This window comes from Lates calcarifer, linkage group LG18 (genome assembly GCF_001640805.2).
Source record: "Lates calcarifer isolate ASB-BC8 linkage group LG18, TLL_Latcal_v3, whole genome shotgun sequence".
Taxonomy (NCBI): Eukaryota; Metazoa; Chordata; class Actinopteri; family Centropomidae; genus Lates; species Lates calcarifer.
In genome coordinates, this window is record NC_066850.1 from 10,211,511 (window position 1) to 10,227,783 (window position 16,273).

The window sequence follows — 16,273 nt, forward strand, 5'->3', positions numbered from 1 at the left end:
ATTTTCAGCAAATGGAGCGCAGCGCTGAATAAAACGTTATTATGGACAACAGAACAACGCTTCTGGATGACAGCAAAGGGTGAGAGACTGCATATCGCAGATAGACAGGAGGAAGATCTCAAGAAAATGAGGAGAAATGGGACGACAGCGTACAGTGTCTCTAAATTGTATAAGTGTCAGATGTCTTATTTCACAACATTACATTCTTCAGCACCAGATAAATCCAGTCCTCTCTTTTAAAAAGATTGGATGTTGAACCTCAGGTATTAAATTTAAGGCAGGAGGTACATGTAGCAGTTAGATTAAGCAACATAGAGGCAGAGCTTTGAAATTTTAGATTCAAATATCTTCACTGTTTGACCAGTGGAAGCATCTTCCCTGGAGCAGATGGTGAGCCTGGTGGAGACCTATGCGCATAGAGATTTGCCTTATGTAGATGTGCTACACAGCGGAGCACGGTTGTTGTGAGGCATGCTGGGAAACAGTTGCCAAGCACTTCAGTGGCATTCTGTAGTAGGAGACACATGGTTAGTATGCTGAAGCACAAAGGATCTAGTAATTCCCCCCTCGTTGATTCACAAATATATTTTCAGTCTTAAAGGTTTTCTTTTTTAGCAAAAATAATTTTCCCTCTTTGATTTTGTTCCGGAATACAGTACATTAAATTTTGAGAGTTCCTCTTTGACATTAAGCTTGTCCTTGGCTCACATAGTTGTTTAATAACACTGAAGCCTTATGCCTTAAGCTATAAGCTAATAAAGCTGAAAGTTTCTAATACTGAGTAAAATTTAAGTCTTCTATATTATATAATGCATCTTCTGCTGCCTGCATAGCACAGAATATAATACATTATTAAGCAATATACACTCTACTTATATTTCTTTTGCAGGAAAAGAAATCTAATTGAATTGAGAGGGGAAGCTTTAAAGGAGGTACATAGTATTTTCTTACATGGTTTGTAAATGGGCAAACCATACAGCTCATTATTTTAAAGTAGCTCCACCTTTCAAATCTTTTTCCTGTTGTTTTTAACCATGTTAGCTGTGTTGGTGGTGTTTTTTAAGATACTGATGAGACATGAAATACAAACCAGGAAGTCCAGTTTGAGTAACAGATCAATGCTTATCAGATGCCAAAGTATTGCACAGAGGCAGCAGCTAATTTACCTTCTGTCTTGGCGATCAAGAAGTAACAGTAGAAATAGTAGAAATAGGGTGTTATAAATAACACATAGCAGGAAATGTCTGGGTTCGTTTTTTTTTTACCCAATGACCCTGCATTGTTTTGGCCAGACCTCTCTTGCTGTGATGACTTCATCCAAATAAATGAAAGAGTTGTGTTTTTTGGGCTTGAGTGGGTCTGAACATGGTTTAACCATGTTAGTCAATACAGCCTCTGTCAGCTACTGAGGTTTAGCGTTACAGCCACCACAATCAAACCACAGCAAAACATGCATGAAGATACACAGAAAAAAAGCACATTCTGGTGTTTTTAAATCACACCAACTTCAAGTGTGGAAAGTGGCGCACATATTCTTTTTGTGTCTCCACATCATTTATACATCTGGACCCAGCTGACATATCTGGGGCTTTGCTTTCTGCCTCGCTGCCTGTCAGAGTGGAGAAACACTCTTTTGATTGGCAGGTTAAACTCTTCAAGGTCAGCTTGCTCTACAGCTCACCCTCTCAGTGTAGATTACTGTGGTAATATCTCTCCTGTTGAGTGTCTCCCACCCCCCCACCCCCATGACTGCCTCTACGTCTGCACTCAGATCTAAAGATTGTGTCCTTGCCTCCTCATCATGTCGTTACATAAGCTACTACACAGGTTTGCTGAGCATGGAGATTGTGCTGTATGTTACATTCTCCATATCTGGGGTGCTGTGAGAGAAATGAATGTCATTCCTGCTAATGATATCAGTAGGCTGGATTGGAGAGGGGGAATGGGATGTGGTTGCATGATTGAGGTTTGACTCTGCAAGATTCTTCTTAGTGTGTGCTTAAAGTAAATAAACGCTAGAAGCTGGCTGGCTGGATGAAATGATGGTAAATCTACTGAGAAAATGTGTCACTTGTATGTGTGGATGATGGAAATAAGAGCTATAGTTTTATTATTACTATCTTATCAAAAAACACAGAACAGACAAACCTTAAGCACAAAGGTCAGTGGGTCTTTTATGTCCATGATTGTCCTTTAAGATCATAGAGAGCCTCATGGTCCATGACTCAGACTCCTGTAAATCTAAAATACTTTTGTGAAAGGTATGATATTTCACTCAGTTATAACCAATGGTCCATTCTGCCATCCAGCCCTGCCATTGAGGGAAATAATACAAAGGTCTTCAAAACAAATAATATGTAGTAAAGAAATCATTTCAGAGTCAGAGAAAAAGTCAGTTGTTCCATAACATAAATTTTCGGAACAATTTTCGATCCATTCAGGGATTGTTGGTGACTCTTTACTCAGCCATTTCCAGGTTACTGCTTTTTTACTCGCTGTTTGAAGTATTAGTAACAAATATCTGTCATGCTTTTTGAGCCTAGTTGATACATTTCCTAAATAAATAACACAAGAATCAAAATCGATATCTGGCCTGATTATTCACCTTATCTCTGCTGCCGCTTCTAACCAGTAAAAAGTTTTAGAGCATTCTCCAAAAAATATAAAAATGACCAAAAGACTCCAACACTGAACATGTTCAGGTTTGGTCAGACTCAATCCTTACCCTCCAGTAGTTTAAACCTTTATTGGAGGAGATTATACAATATGAAGTGGCATTTCTTTTAGTTTTTTAAAATTCTATGTAGAGAGCTATAGTCTTATCCATCCAGTGAGATGTAAGACAGAGACAGTGAGGTGGCCAGATACCTCTAAACAGAAAGATACTTAGAGGAAGAATAGTTACAATGAGTCCCAGTATTTTGTGGTAAGAAAGTGGTAAAAAGTGATGAGCAGAAGGATTGGAGGAGCTAATGTGAAAACACAGCAGGAAACAGGAACTTGTGTTCTATGAAGCCTTACAAAAGAACTTGTGCAGATGGCTGTTGAAAGTCACAAAGGTAAATACTCAGTCGCTAGCGACTAATATCACAATGACATGCTCATTGTGTTCCGATCATGCTATTTGTTATGCATGCATATTTAGCAGCGCATTTCAAAATGATGACGCATCACTGATTTGTGCACACAATTGTAATGGGCCTTGCTGTCACCACAGCTTGCACTCTCTCTGTATGTGATTTACATGTGAGAACAAGTGGTCCTTCAGTTCCAAACATGTAGCCAATATACAACCAATATACTGTATGTTGTTATTAGGAAGGGGCTGCACACGTTACCAGCCACAAATGCAAGCACAAAATGTTCCTGTGGTTTGTAAGTAAATGCACAGTAGAAATCCTTCTCAAATAAAAAAAATGCTGCACTTAGTTGACAGTTGACACTATTATTATATTAAATGCTATGAATGCAACTTGAACATCACTGAATTCCAATGTTATTATAACCTAAACTATTATGAACTACCATGTGTTTCATAATAGTGGGTATAAATTTAAGCTAATATTCTGATGTGACTGTCTATAGGCAGTCTACCATAAGGCATTTGAATATGTTTGAATGTGCCTAGGGCAATGTAAAATAGAATTTATTTACCTTTTCACTTTCCATCATAGTTTTGTATTCTGATAAGGCATGACAGGTGCATTGAATTGTGAACGAATGCGCTGTCTGGAAATACTTTTCCTTTATACTGCCGCCAAGTAGAGGTAATGGCTTTTAATCTGTGCATCAGTTGGCCGGTAAATACACTTTTCACAGTATGAGGGGGAGAATGAGCAGCAATCATCAGCAGTCGTACCACATTCACACAGCTACAGCACAAAGTGGTGCTGATAGTTTCATCTCCTCCTGTGTTTGCCGAATATTTTTCACCAAGTAGTGGTTGGGCCTTAGGACAAGATTTGGTTTAGAGGTGGAATCTTTTACAACCGGCCCGATTGCCATGACATTTAGTTTGGTTTGCAGGATATTCGATGGTCCCCAGAGGATGATTCATGATAATTTTGGTAACCTCTTGACCTTTTATCTTGCAACATCCTTTCCAACAAGGTATCAAATAAACCAATGGCCAAATTTCTACTAAATTTATTGTGGATATTCTTAGTCCTCACATAGTGATTCATATTGGTTTTGGGGACCTACTGACCTTTTCCCTTTTACTGACCTTGACTTTTTCCACAGAAGAAATCCAATAGATTGTTATTACATTTATTGGACACTTTCATGCTCCCCAGAGGATCAACTTTTTCCCATTTTTGCCATTTTATTTTACCTAATATGAAGTATGATGACAACAATCCTAACCTAACAGATATTTGTTTTTCAATGTCAGCTGTCAGTCGACTACCTTCCTATTGATTTTAGACTGAGCAGTCCAGCGGTTAAATCATTTAAGCTTAACCCTATTGAAAAGACTTTATGGAGCATTAATAGCCTTGTGAGAGAAATGTACAGAGGTAGGGAGTGTAGACGGGTGCCCAGACCCCCCACACACAGACACACACTCCCCACCAGGGCTGTACTGGAAATCTTCCCACACCTCCACAGCAGGCAGCATCTGTTGGGAGGAGATCCCCAGCTGCTCTCTGTACTGGTTCTTCAACACATGGCTAGTCTCCACTGGCTGTTCCCTGAATATGGCCAATTGACTATGAAAACAGTCCATCGATAATGGATATCTGCCACCCCACCACTGACATGCACAGATTACTGAGCTGAGCAGAGGACCTAGGCTTATTTGTCTGCATCTACTCTCTGGATACAGCTGTTTGAGCCCATTGTGTTCACTCATAATTTGGAGATTTCAGTTGCAAAGCAGGCTGGTTGTCTTCATCTTGTGTACCTGCAAAAAAATCTGCAGTGGATGTACAGCACAGTACATCTGACCAACAACTCTTGTCTGTTTTCATTCTTTACTTGTTCTGAGGAACCGTTGGATGTATCTTGAGGACAGCTTGAGCTCACTGTGAGAACCGGCATATGACAGACTGTTTTTCATTCATATGTGCAAACATAGTCTTTCTTTTCATTTTCATCTCCTCTAGATCTGAAGTTCCTGCTGGTGAGCAAGGCGGCAGCATTTTAAAGAGACACTGCAGTGGGCATTGTTGAGTTAAGGGTGAGTCTCTATTTCTTTTACCAATTAAAACACAAAGCACCAAACATCTGTGGCCTGTTGCTAACAACTGCAAGGATTCATTTTTTTCCATACTCCTCCTTTGCTCCTACTCCAGCGTTTTCAAATCTCAGGGCTTTAATCCATACCTTTTTCTGGTCATAGGCTTATATTATTATCATATATTTACATTTATTTTCTATTTTCCTTTGATGTTATCCCCCATATCTTGATGTAACGCGCTAGTTTCCCCATGGAGATCATTTAAGAATCATTTAAACCTATTTTATTGTTGTGTCGTTGCAGTGGAAATTCTGTTGCTCATGCTTTATATTTCATTGAGAATTCAACAGAACATAAATTTAATGAACCATAAAATGCATTTGCTCCTGCAGACTATCATTGTTTCCCTTTGAGCCTTTAGCATGTTTTGCTATAAACAGCCTTACCATCCTAAATCTTGCTGTGTACACTTCTAAATACAAAGTGATTAAAATGGCAGCTTTCTGTGGCTGGTAGGCATGATTATGGAAGATGTGTCCTAACCTTTTTTACTTGGACAAAAATGCAACAGCATATGTTCGTAAAATGTTATTTGCTCTGCGTGGAATTACTGAAGCTGCTTAGTTGCATATTTACTGGTTTAATTAAAGCTTATTTTATTGGAACAATGTCAGCCCAAACCCAAAGTGTACTGTAACTTCACAAAGAGGCTGACACTGTGGAAATATGAATAGAAAATTAGCAGGTCTGTTTGACCCTCGAGGACACTCTGCTGCTTGGAGGACCAATTTATGGATGTACCCGCTGTTTAGATGCAGTGTATGGATAACCAGCAAGCTGTCAGTTATGCAGTTTGTTCTCTGGCAAGTGTAGCCATCCGTTTGTCTTCACACCCTGACAATGGATTACTTATGGGTCCAATACATATGGGTTGAATAATGTCTTATTGATTTTTTTTTCCTTATCTCGGAGGGGAATAGAATCACAAGCCGACTGTACAGTACATCCGCCTGTCACGGTACAAGCCGCGTTATCAGGAGAGAAGGAAAAACAAGATGAATCATGTGTCGTCTGGGAATCTGATAGTAACTCTCTCTCATGCTGAATAGTACAGAAGAAGATGTGGGACTTTGTTGTTTCATATCAACACATGCCCACATGTTGAAATCACAGGTACAGTGTGTAATTGGAACCAGTGGTTCTCTTCACTGGTTGTATTAATATGAGATTTGTAACAGTGAAGCATTTTTGTAAATAAAAACTGTTCCCATCCTTGAACAAAGTTCACATGCTCAAAGTCATACAGTACGAAATTATAGCTCATAGCAATCTAACCTTTAGTCCTACTGGAAATACTAGAAGCTCCCTTAGATGCCTTAAATGACCTGAATGCTGTCTGTCATACTTGTGCGATGACGTCAAAGCTGTGTGGCATTCGGAGCAGTCATGCTTCAAAATAAAGCTCGAAGATTAGTCATTTAACCAATTAGTCGATTGACAGACATTGATGTTAATCTGCTTCTGAAATGTGCGTATTTTCTAGTTTTCTTAATCTTCTATGACAGTAAATCTTTAGGTTTTGGACTGTTGATCAGGCAAAACAAGACATTTGAGAATATCAGGTTGGGAGTATAATAACAGCTCTATCGATGATTTATAAAATCCTAAAATATTAGGGCTGGGTAATATGGCTGAAAATTAATGTCAGTGATTTTAATGGCAATTCTTCTGGTAACAACATGTGTGACAATATGAAAAATGTAAATGAAAATGATCAAATTAGTGCTCAGTGTAATCACCACTTTTCCATATGATGCTCAGAGAAAAACCTCTGTATGGCACGTTTCAAACATAGAGGAAATGCAAAGGGCTTTACGTTGAAAAAGAAAAGCATTAGAGCAACATTAAAAAGCAATTAGCAATAAAAAACAGAATAAAAGAATAAAAGCAATTAAGACAGAATGTAATATATAAAATGAAAATAATAGTAGACCGCGTACAATGCATAAATTGTAACAGAATTGTTAATGTGGTTATTTTTAAATTACAATTTGCTTGGAAAAATTACAGAAGTTTGTAAAGTGTAGGATGTGATCATGTTGTCACAGATTGATACCAGTGAAAGCCTATTGGATTATAGATAAACCGTGAAGGGTACTTTACTTTGAAGTTAGTGTACATAGCTTGGCATTTGAGAGATTAGTTACCAGAGCTCATATTTTCCATTCAGGCAAAGCAGAGATTTCATTCATGCTGACTCTGACATGTGGGTTTTGATATACCTGTTTGCCTCGTTTGTATTTCATCATGGATTCCAACGTCTACAATCCTCCCTGTGCTGTCAAACGCCATCCTCTCACTCCACACTTCTATGTTAAAGTCTGTATTCAACCGCCAATGCTGGTTCAGGCAGGGTTCAGTGGCTATTTACTGAGGCATTGTGAGTGATTCTGGCCTTGTTAAATCCTATTTTGTTTTGTGAGCGTGGAGCTCGGCCTCCTCCAGGCATGTGTAGGTGGAGGACGAGGCCGGCATGCCAACTGGGGACCTAAAGAGCAGTCCAATTTTTCATCCTTATTGCCCATGACATATCCAAAGTGGCAGAGCGCCGTCCGTGGAGAGACAGAGGAAGGGAGAGAGAGAGAGAGAGAGAGAGAGAGAGAGGGAGAAAGTGTGGAGCATGTAGCTGAGATGAACTGGGAGGAGTGTATCTCTACTTCCTTCTTCTGTAGTCCTGAGCAGAGCCTCAATTTTCTCTGCTAAAACAATGCAATTCACCAGCGTCCATTAGGCCAGACGAGGTTAAACTAAGAGTCCCAGGGTCCCTGCCTCTTTATAACTTACTCCGCCTTCAGGCTTGTAGTTTAGCAAGAGAATAAATGCAGGTTCAAGCTTACAAACAGAGAATAAAGAGTGCATTAGAGTCCAACTAACTCCATGACACTACAACCACCCTTTACCCCCATCTTTCACTGTAGCTTTCTACAGGCTTGAGCTTCCATTACACAGGCCTAATTATTCCTCAAACCATTTTATACATATGAATTTCTTCAGTATATGTGTAATTGGTAAAATAATTCTAATGCAAATTCTGTCTGTTTTGATTAAGACAGATCTGTGGTGTTCAAAACTTTGTGCCAGTCAATTGTTGTAATTTTGTCTTGCTTTTATTTTTTGGCGTGATTACATCTTGTTTTTCTTCAATCTTAGGATTGAAGTGAAAGCATAATTTATGAGGACCCCTACGCTAGAAAGAAATATTTTTGTCTCCTCATGAAAGAGGAAGTGAAGTGTTTTTGATTCAAATCACTAAAGAGCGTATTTCTATAAACACCTTGCAGGGATCTGTTCTGTCACTTGCAGGCAGGGTAGTGATGGAGGGCCTTGAAGGGCGCTGTCAAGGTGACTTCTGGGGATGGAGAAGAAGGGGTGGGATCATTGGTAGGTGGGGTGTGACTTCAGACAGCCTACGTGACTGGGAAATTGTCATGAGAGAGATACCCCCTCGCTGCGCCCCCTCCTCCTCCACTTTTCTCTTGCTTTCATTCTCACGGTTGAGATTAAGATCTCTTGTTATAATTATTGCTATGTGAGGCGGCCTAATTCTGCCAAGTCGATAGCATCTCACCCGTCAGGTACTATAGAGGGTATCTGGCACCAGCTGTTCATGTCCTTAACATGTTCCAGTGGGCTGCAGTGGAAGGTAATGGCACTGTTATGTGATGTCTGTCGATCTACTGGCTTCTGGAGAGCTGCCAATTCCTTTTGGCTTTCCTTTGCTTCCCTCCTGTAAATGAAGGAGGTTGAAAAGAAAAGGGGAAAAAAAATAGATAAAAGGAAAACCCTTGGGTGATTGGGATTTTTAACACCTGATGTACAATGAGGGCATCAATCATTCTCCACAGTCTCAAGAAACATATGGCTTGCTGCCTGCCCCCCCCCCCCCCTCCCCCCCCAACCAAAAAAAAAACAAAAAAAAAACACAGGTGCTTGACAGACAGAGTCAATTCTGCCTAATGAGCAATTGTGCTGCCATGACTGTACTATCTGTTGTGCACAGCAAGGCACCGATCTAACCAGACTGCTTTAATCAGCACACAGACAGAGTACACATCCACCCAAACAACTTTTGTCAGTATTCATTTCTCATATGCAGAATTTCTCAAAAGGACAGTTCTCCTGTCTAGGTATTAGACTGACACCCAAGTACAATTAACCCTGGGTGATAAAATAGTAACAATAATTATTACAATATAATTTTCCTCCATAGAAATATACAAGTGGTTGATAAATGTTCAATACAATTCATTTCCAGGCTTCGATAACCTGCACAGAAATCAATCACAAACTGCCAATCATGTAGTAGGAATAGAGGTATGCCCTGCCCAAGTTAGGTTCGATTTTATCATTGTAATCATTTTAAAGTTTAAAGTTTAAAGTTTAAAATCGCAGTTCAAAATCTGGTCTCACTGTTGCTAGCTGACTTTGTCTTATATGATTATAAATTTGATATCATTAACACTTCAGGTTAACACTTCAGATTTACATTAATATGAATATATGCATGAGTCAAAAAGTGTTTTTTCCAAGATGCTTAAAGCAGCACTAACTGCCACAAACTGTTTGGCAGTATGGCACTTCTTGAATGACAATAGATCAACCCTATCAATAATTTATTTTACAGGACTTTTTTCCTGAGTAACTGAATTACTTCAGACACCATGATCTATTGCCTTCACTTGGCAGCAGAGTAGAGTCATTATTTTGGTAGATTGTAAGGTTCACCAATACAACTGTGGATGTTTTGATAAGTGTTAGGTTGATCGCCTTCATCGTAAAGCTTGAATGATCTGAAGGAACCTTGTAATAATGTGTGAGTGTGTGTGATCTGAATTGAAAGCGAGAAAAATCAATTAATTTCCTGTAATTGTAGTGGATTGGCAGGCAGTTAATTACACTGTAACGCATTTCAGTGATTCTTCCCTTCCTGACTGTGTTTGATTTGGTTGAGCGTGTGTTCGTGCGTTGGCGTCCTCGTCCATATGTCACTGTGCATTTGTGTTTGCACGAATGCTTGTGCAGCATGAGCATATACAGGATGTGACTTTGGGATGTTATCATGCCGTTGCAGCTTAGGGATCTATAGGAGTCATGAAGAAGCAGCTTAATGTTGGGTGACACACCAGGCAAGTTGGGGAATGAATTAACTGAATTTGAAAGAAAATTTGCTGACAAACCCTAAGCCTCACTGGCATTGAAATGAATATGTTACAGAGGTTAAGATTTGTCTTTATGGACACTGCTTATTCAATACGAGAGTCAGGAACTCAGGGTGTATACGTGCAGTGAAAGTGAGATTGCATTTTTGCATGGGAGTTGTTGTTGGCGTGTTTATATGTCAGTTTGAGCAGAAGAGCGAGTGCTGTTCAGTGGCGGATCGTGACTTTCCTGCCTGTGTGGGAGCTGCAGCTACTCCCACGCATCTCTCTCTCTCCTTTTCTCTCTGTCTCTTTTCTCTTCTTTCCAAAGCCTCTGGTCTTTAACCTCAGCTCATTTCTCACTTAACCACTAATCTACTCTCTGCCTCACAACTATCCATAAAAGAAGTAGTAAGATCACCTTATGATTGATTCCAGGATGGAATTTCCTCATAGTATCATGTTACAGAAGTTAATTTGTTAACTTGAGAACTATGGTGCTTTCAGAAAGTCGCAGTGATAAAGTTATCCTCTCCTTCTCCATAAGCACACACACAGCTCCACCTATCTCTGTACATGTGTGATACTCGCACAAAAGTGTTGCGTTTCTGATGATGCTGTGTAACTTACTTAATCACACAGAAATCGTATAGAAGAATAATGTATTTACACTGGACATGATGCATAATGCATCTGATTCCCTCTCACATTTTCAATTTATATGCTAAAAATGTGCCTCAATGATGATAAGTCCCACAAAAGGCGACGTTTTGCGATGACAATGCAAAACAAATTTTGCATATTCTGAAATTTCATTCTCACTGACCTTGGAGGCTCTGTGTGGCTGGGCAGTAACGGGGTTGCTAAGGTAATTTAATTACCAGACCCTCCACGGGCAAGGGTAATTACTGCTCTCTAAATCCCCACTAATCCCCCTTCTGAGTCCCCTACACACACTCGGCCCGGGGCATTCTAGCAGCCAGCGCTGACTCCTCGATCCCGTCCCAGACAGGGACCCATCCAAAAAAACACGCTGTTCCTGTCTGTGCAAAGATGCTCCTTGGTGATTTATGTAAGACGTGTACTCCCCATACTGTACTGTGTGTGTGTGTGTGTATGTGTGTGTGTGTGTGTGTGTGCGTCTTTCAGTCCAAAGGGCTCCAGTCATCAGTCTCAATGAATTCCTCTCACGTTGCTCGTCCCTCCCCATGTGTGTGAGTCAAGGGGGCTCTCGGGGTCAAAAGGGCCACTCATCTCTCCATAAGAACGTCGTAATTATCACTGCTGGGATGAATAGGATGTGACCTCTGTGAGCAGCGGCGCCTGGTGACTGGAGTTAGAAGAGGAGGAGAGGAGATAAAGGCTACTGAGCATGTTAATCAGACTTTCTCCAGAAAACAACTGGAGTCATCAACATACCCTTTGTTGGTTTTAAATGACTATAATAAGCAGATAGATAAGGTAATCTATGCAGCATTATGGTTCTTACTTAACTGTAGTGGTGCAAATGTAATGGTCCATATTCTGTACTGTGTACCATTGTCTTTAGATCAAAGTTATAACTTCCAGGAAGCAGCTATTCATTTTACCAGGTGGACAGCACACTGCTCCCACTTCGTCTGCTCTAATCAATATTTTTATGTCCAAAATATAACTACATATAAGTGATATTGCTCATAATTACAACCTGCTTAGTAGCATCTTTCGACTTATTGTTTTCGTTCGTTTTGGTTCAGTCTCACCACTTGTGTTATTTTCAACCAACAGCAGGCAGCTGTTTTCAGAAAAGAAAAAACCTCTAAAAACTGACAAGAGTCCAGCATCATACACCAGCAGGTTTAGTAGCTTAAAAGCCAGATACTGTGTTTCCCACGTAAGTTGGTGGACACCAAAACGGAGCTAAAGGGGGAGTGAATATTGAAGTCACATTCATCAGGTGTCCAGAAACATGACTCCAACTGAATGCTAACGTTGCTACATGCCTGTTGGGATGTGTTAATAAGCAACTGTTTTGTTACAGTGATTGTTTTGACTTTATATTTCTCATCAGTTACTTTATTATTTCAAGTTTGCATGCTGTTCCTCTGCTGATTGTTGGTTCATTCAAACATCAGGTGTTAGAATCCCTTTTCATCCAAGAAATGGCCAAACGTACACTGTCATTTTCAAAATATCCATATTGGCTTGTTTGTATTGAGTTGAGATTGATTCTCCAATAACAAAATACTGTGATTTTTGACAGCCTACTCTTAGTTTGTGTTGTCAGAGCATTGTCAGAGCAGCACTAGAAAACTGTTCCACAGCATCAAATGCACTTCATGACAATATAACTTGACAAGATAATAATAATTCATTTAATAACAGTAACAAAAAAATATCTTTCATAACACACAAAAATAAGTTAGGAATCAAACAAAAGCACTTGTTGATTACAAGCTTCGACAATGGCTTCTAGAATAAGCCTTAATATTTTTTCACAGTTATGGTCCTATTAAGCAACTTTATAATTCAGTGGGGTTGTTAGTGGTTTAAAAATGAAAATTCTGGGGAAAACAAGCAGCTCATCGGCCTTCCTCTGCTACTCTTGTAACCTCCGATGCCAGCCAAACATCTGTGTGACATCAGTGGCATTGGCAAGTGTCACTGACCCTAGCAGGTGTTCCGTGTGTAACTGTGTGTACTGTATGTCTGCGTGTGTACGTGTGTGGGTGGGAGTTTGTGTACGGTACTGTATCTGCAGCATGCATGTGAGCGTGAGCGACCGGGTGGCGGTGAAAGGAGCACCTGTGCGTATTGAAAAGACTTCTCTGAATAGCTCCATATTTGAACAGCTACTTATCCACCGATAAAGCTGTAAGTGATTCGTGGCAGCTTCCTGCCTGCGGTAGAGAGAGAGAGAGGGAGAGAGAGAGAGAGAGGGGATGAGTGGTAGAGAATCAGAGAAAGAGAGAGAAAGAGATTAAATGAGAGCATCAGCTGTAATTAGGGCTACTTTCCTCCATTTGGAAGTGCATGTCTCTTTCTCAGAGAGAATTAGCACTGGATACTCTGGGTGGGTCAAAGCAATACAACTTGAATCCATTAATGAGGCAAAAAGTAAGATTTAGTTAGTGTCTCAGAATTAGTGTAATTAATTTGCAGAAATTGGTATTGTAATGTTGTTGACCATTGGTGGTGACTTTGTGAATGATGGTGCAGGATGTAGAGCACTGCCAACTGTGCCATGTGGGTGGGGATTGGTGGCAAACATTGAGTATTTTTGTGGCTGGCGGTGCATGACGCACCAGGGCACACGAAGCTCACACACATGAAAACAGGATCGAATTTGAAAGAATCTGTAATCAGATGGCATCAGCCACAGCCTGAAAACTCACCTTCTTAGACTCCACCTCAATAAACCCGGCTATCATTTACTTACATCTCACTACAAAGAAAAACTAACAACAATACAGCACTTGGAGCATTGACCATCATTTTAGTTTTTGTTTAAGAGGGGTGGGTGCTCTTTTGAGTCCTGAAGACATCTAGCTCTGGTTCCTTTCAAGTTTTGAAGGCACTCATTGCACAGTGCTTTGGATTAAATTAACTAACATAAAGCTATACCTCCTTAACCACAGGAGCCATGCACAGATAATGCAGAGCAAGAATTTTTAAAACGTTGGCACTGATCATTAAACTGGGGCTTTACAGAATTACTGTTCAATTACTGCTCTTGTGTGGCAATAGGATTGGCAAAAGCATTTCCCAAATGAATGTAATGTAATGAGGCTGGTAACAATCGTAGCAATCACATCAGCCCATTTAGTGCCCTTTTAAAGCTGTGCCTCTCTACACGACAGTTTTCTGAAATGTAAGGTTCTCGTCAGGAAACCTATATGGAGATTAGCAAATGTAAAATATGCTGCCAAGGGCAGATGATAACTCTTTCTAAACTGCATATTGAAAGTGCAGCGGTCACCTTGTTACCATGTGTGATGCAGCTGCATGATTTTTATCAGGAAAATGTCCCTTTGCCAGTACACCTGCACAAACACACTAAATAATACATATAAAGATACACCCATGACCTAATTACGCCCCCAAATATTGAGCAACATAAACATGGATTAAAAAATACCTTCTAGGCTTAACATTGTTGTCTAAGTGCAGTACAGTTTGAGTCAAGAATAAATGAGTCAGTACTGGTTTGTATAGATGAGCTACAACACCAACTTCATGTTCTAAAGCTTTTCTTTTAGTGGCTGAATAAGAACAGTGATTTGCAGTGTTCAAAGGTGACCATTCAAATGCTTCTGACATTTGGGAAATTGTCCTTTTTGTTCACCTATCTCCTTTTATTTCCCCACCTTTTTCTTCTAAATGCCATTTCGCCCTTTTCATTCCTCTTTGACCCTGCTGATCTCTCTTCTTCCCTTTTTTCCTTTCTTGTTCCATTTAGGCTGACCACTGAAAGCTCCCGGTTTGAAGGATTTGCTTTTTTAGCTTTCCTGTTCATATCCCTTGTCATTTCTTTTGAGATGTTGAAGTGTGCCAGTGCCTGTTCCCCTACACTAAAATTGAGATGATGAAAGTTGTTGTTGCAAGCAAAGGGCATACTGTGTTTTCTTTTTTTTTCTTTTACGTGAGCGTTACAGTGGACGCTGGACTTAAAAGGGTTTGACCTGTTTGAATTGATACACCTGCCTTTTAGTCAGTATGTTCAGTCTCAGCATTTGTTTTTCAAACTAAAGCTTTATTATTTGTTATAGCCTCTTAAATGACATTTGAATTAAAAAATATGGTATAGCTGTATAGTAATTTTGGCCCTGTATTGATGTGTTGATGCTATGGTCTTTCTACACTGCACTGTTCAGACGTCATTTGTCAGTCCAAAAGTACTTCCATTTTCTGTTGTCTTTTTATATGGATTTTGTGTTGAACTTTGTGGTGGCACTCTTTTCCCAGCTTTTTCAGGCACAGTTTCTATCACCGCTTAAGCAAAACTACCCAGTTTTTCTTTTTATTACAAATAAACTGTTGACCTCAGTATCTAGCACAGATTCTCCAAGATAGCACAGATATCAAATAAAGTGATAATTCAATGGATTCTGAATGCAAGACATGCCGTCACTATCAAGATTTCCATTTAGGAGACAAAATATTCATTCTCCCCAGTGGAAAACAGGATGTTCAGACAGTAGAAATCTGTTTCTCTCAGTGTTTGAATGTCACTCTGCTAGCTGTTTTACCACATGATGGTATGCCCTGCACCTTTGGAGCTCAGTGATGTCCACAGAGGACAGTAATCTGCACCCAGAGACCCAGTTCAGTCATTAGTAATTTCACAGCTGCCTCCATTTTTCCTGTTTAGAGCGCCATTAATCTCAAAACAACTCATACAGTATACAGACTTTCCACATTATTGACTCTCTTTCTCAGAGAAATTGTTTGGCTAAAACTATTATCTTCCAGCCAGTTTACGTTTGCAAGGGAGATAAGCTTAGAGGTGCTGGAGGTGTGCAATTTTTCCAGCCCTTAGCTGTGATAGCAAATGGCCTCTGCAGTGCTGGGATGTGTGTTTAGGTGACTTTGTTGGGATAGACAACAGATATTCTCCATAGAGGATGGCCCGCGCCGCTCAGCACGGATGCACTTCCTCCTCTGCTCATTAGGGTCGAACCATAAGACTGCAGGGCCAAAAATCTGCACTGGTCACATCACATCGATCCCCCAACAGCCTCGCAACACAAGACACACACATAACACACACAGCCGATGAACCAAAGCTTATGTACAGAGGAGCAAGCTGTGCAGTGTCCACGCAGGGTGTTAGTTGGTAATCATTAACACAGACTCCCTGTTTGCTTTGCCTCAGTCCTGCCTATATGTCTGTGTGTGTGTGTGTGTGTGTGTTGTC

General features: G+C 40.1%; 1 protein-coding gene across 5 annotated transcripts in view; it reads left to right on the forward strand.

Moving 5' to 3' along the window:
* Window positions 1-16,273, forward strand: part of syt1a (synaptotagmin Ia) — a 154,638-nt gene that overhangs the window by 54,286 nt on the left and 84,079 nt on the right. For 3 of the 5 annotated variants that reach the window (XM_018662018.2, XM_018662012.2, XM_018661999.2), the window contains exon 3: window positions 5,106-5,179. The exons of the other annotated variants lie outside the window; for them this stretch is intronic. The gene's annotated coding sequence lies outside the window, so the exon portion shown is untranslated. The remainder of the gene's footprint in view (window positions 1-5,105; window positions 5,180-16,273) is intronic. 5 annotated transcript variants of the gene reach the window in all.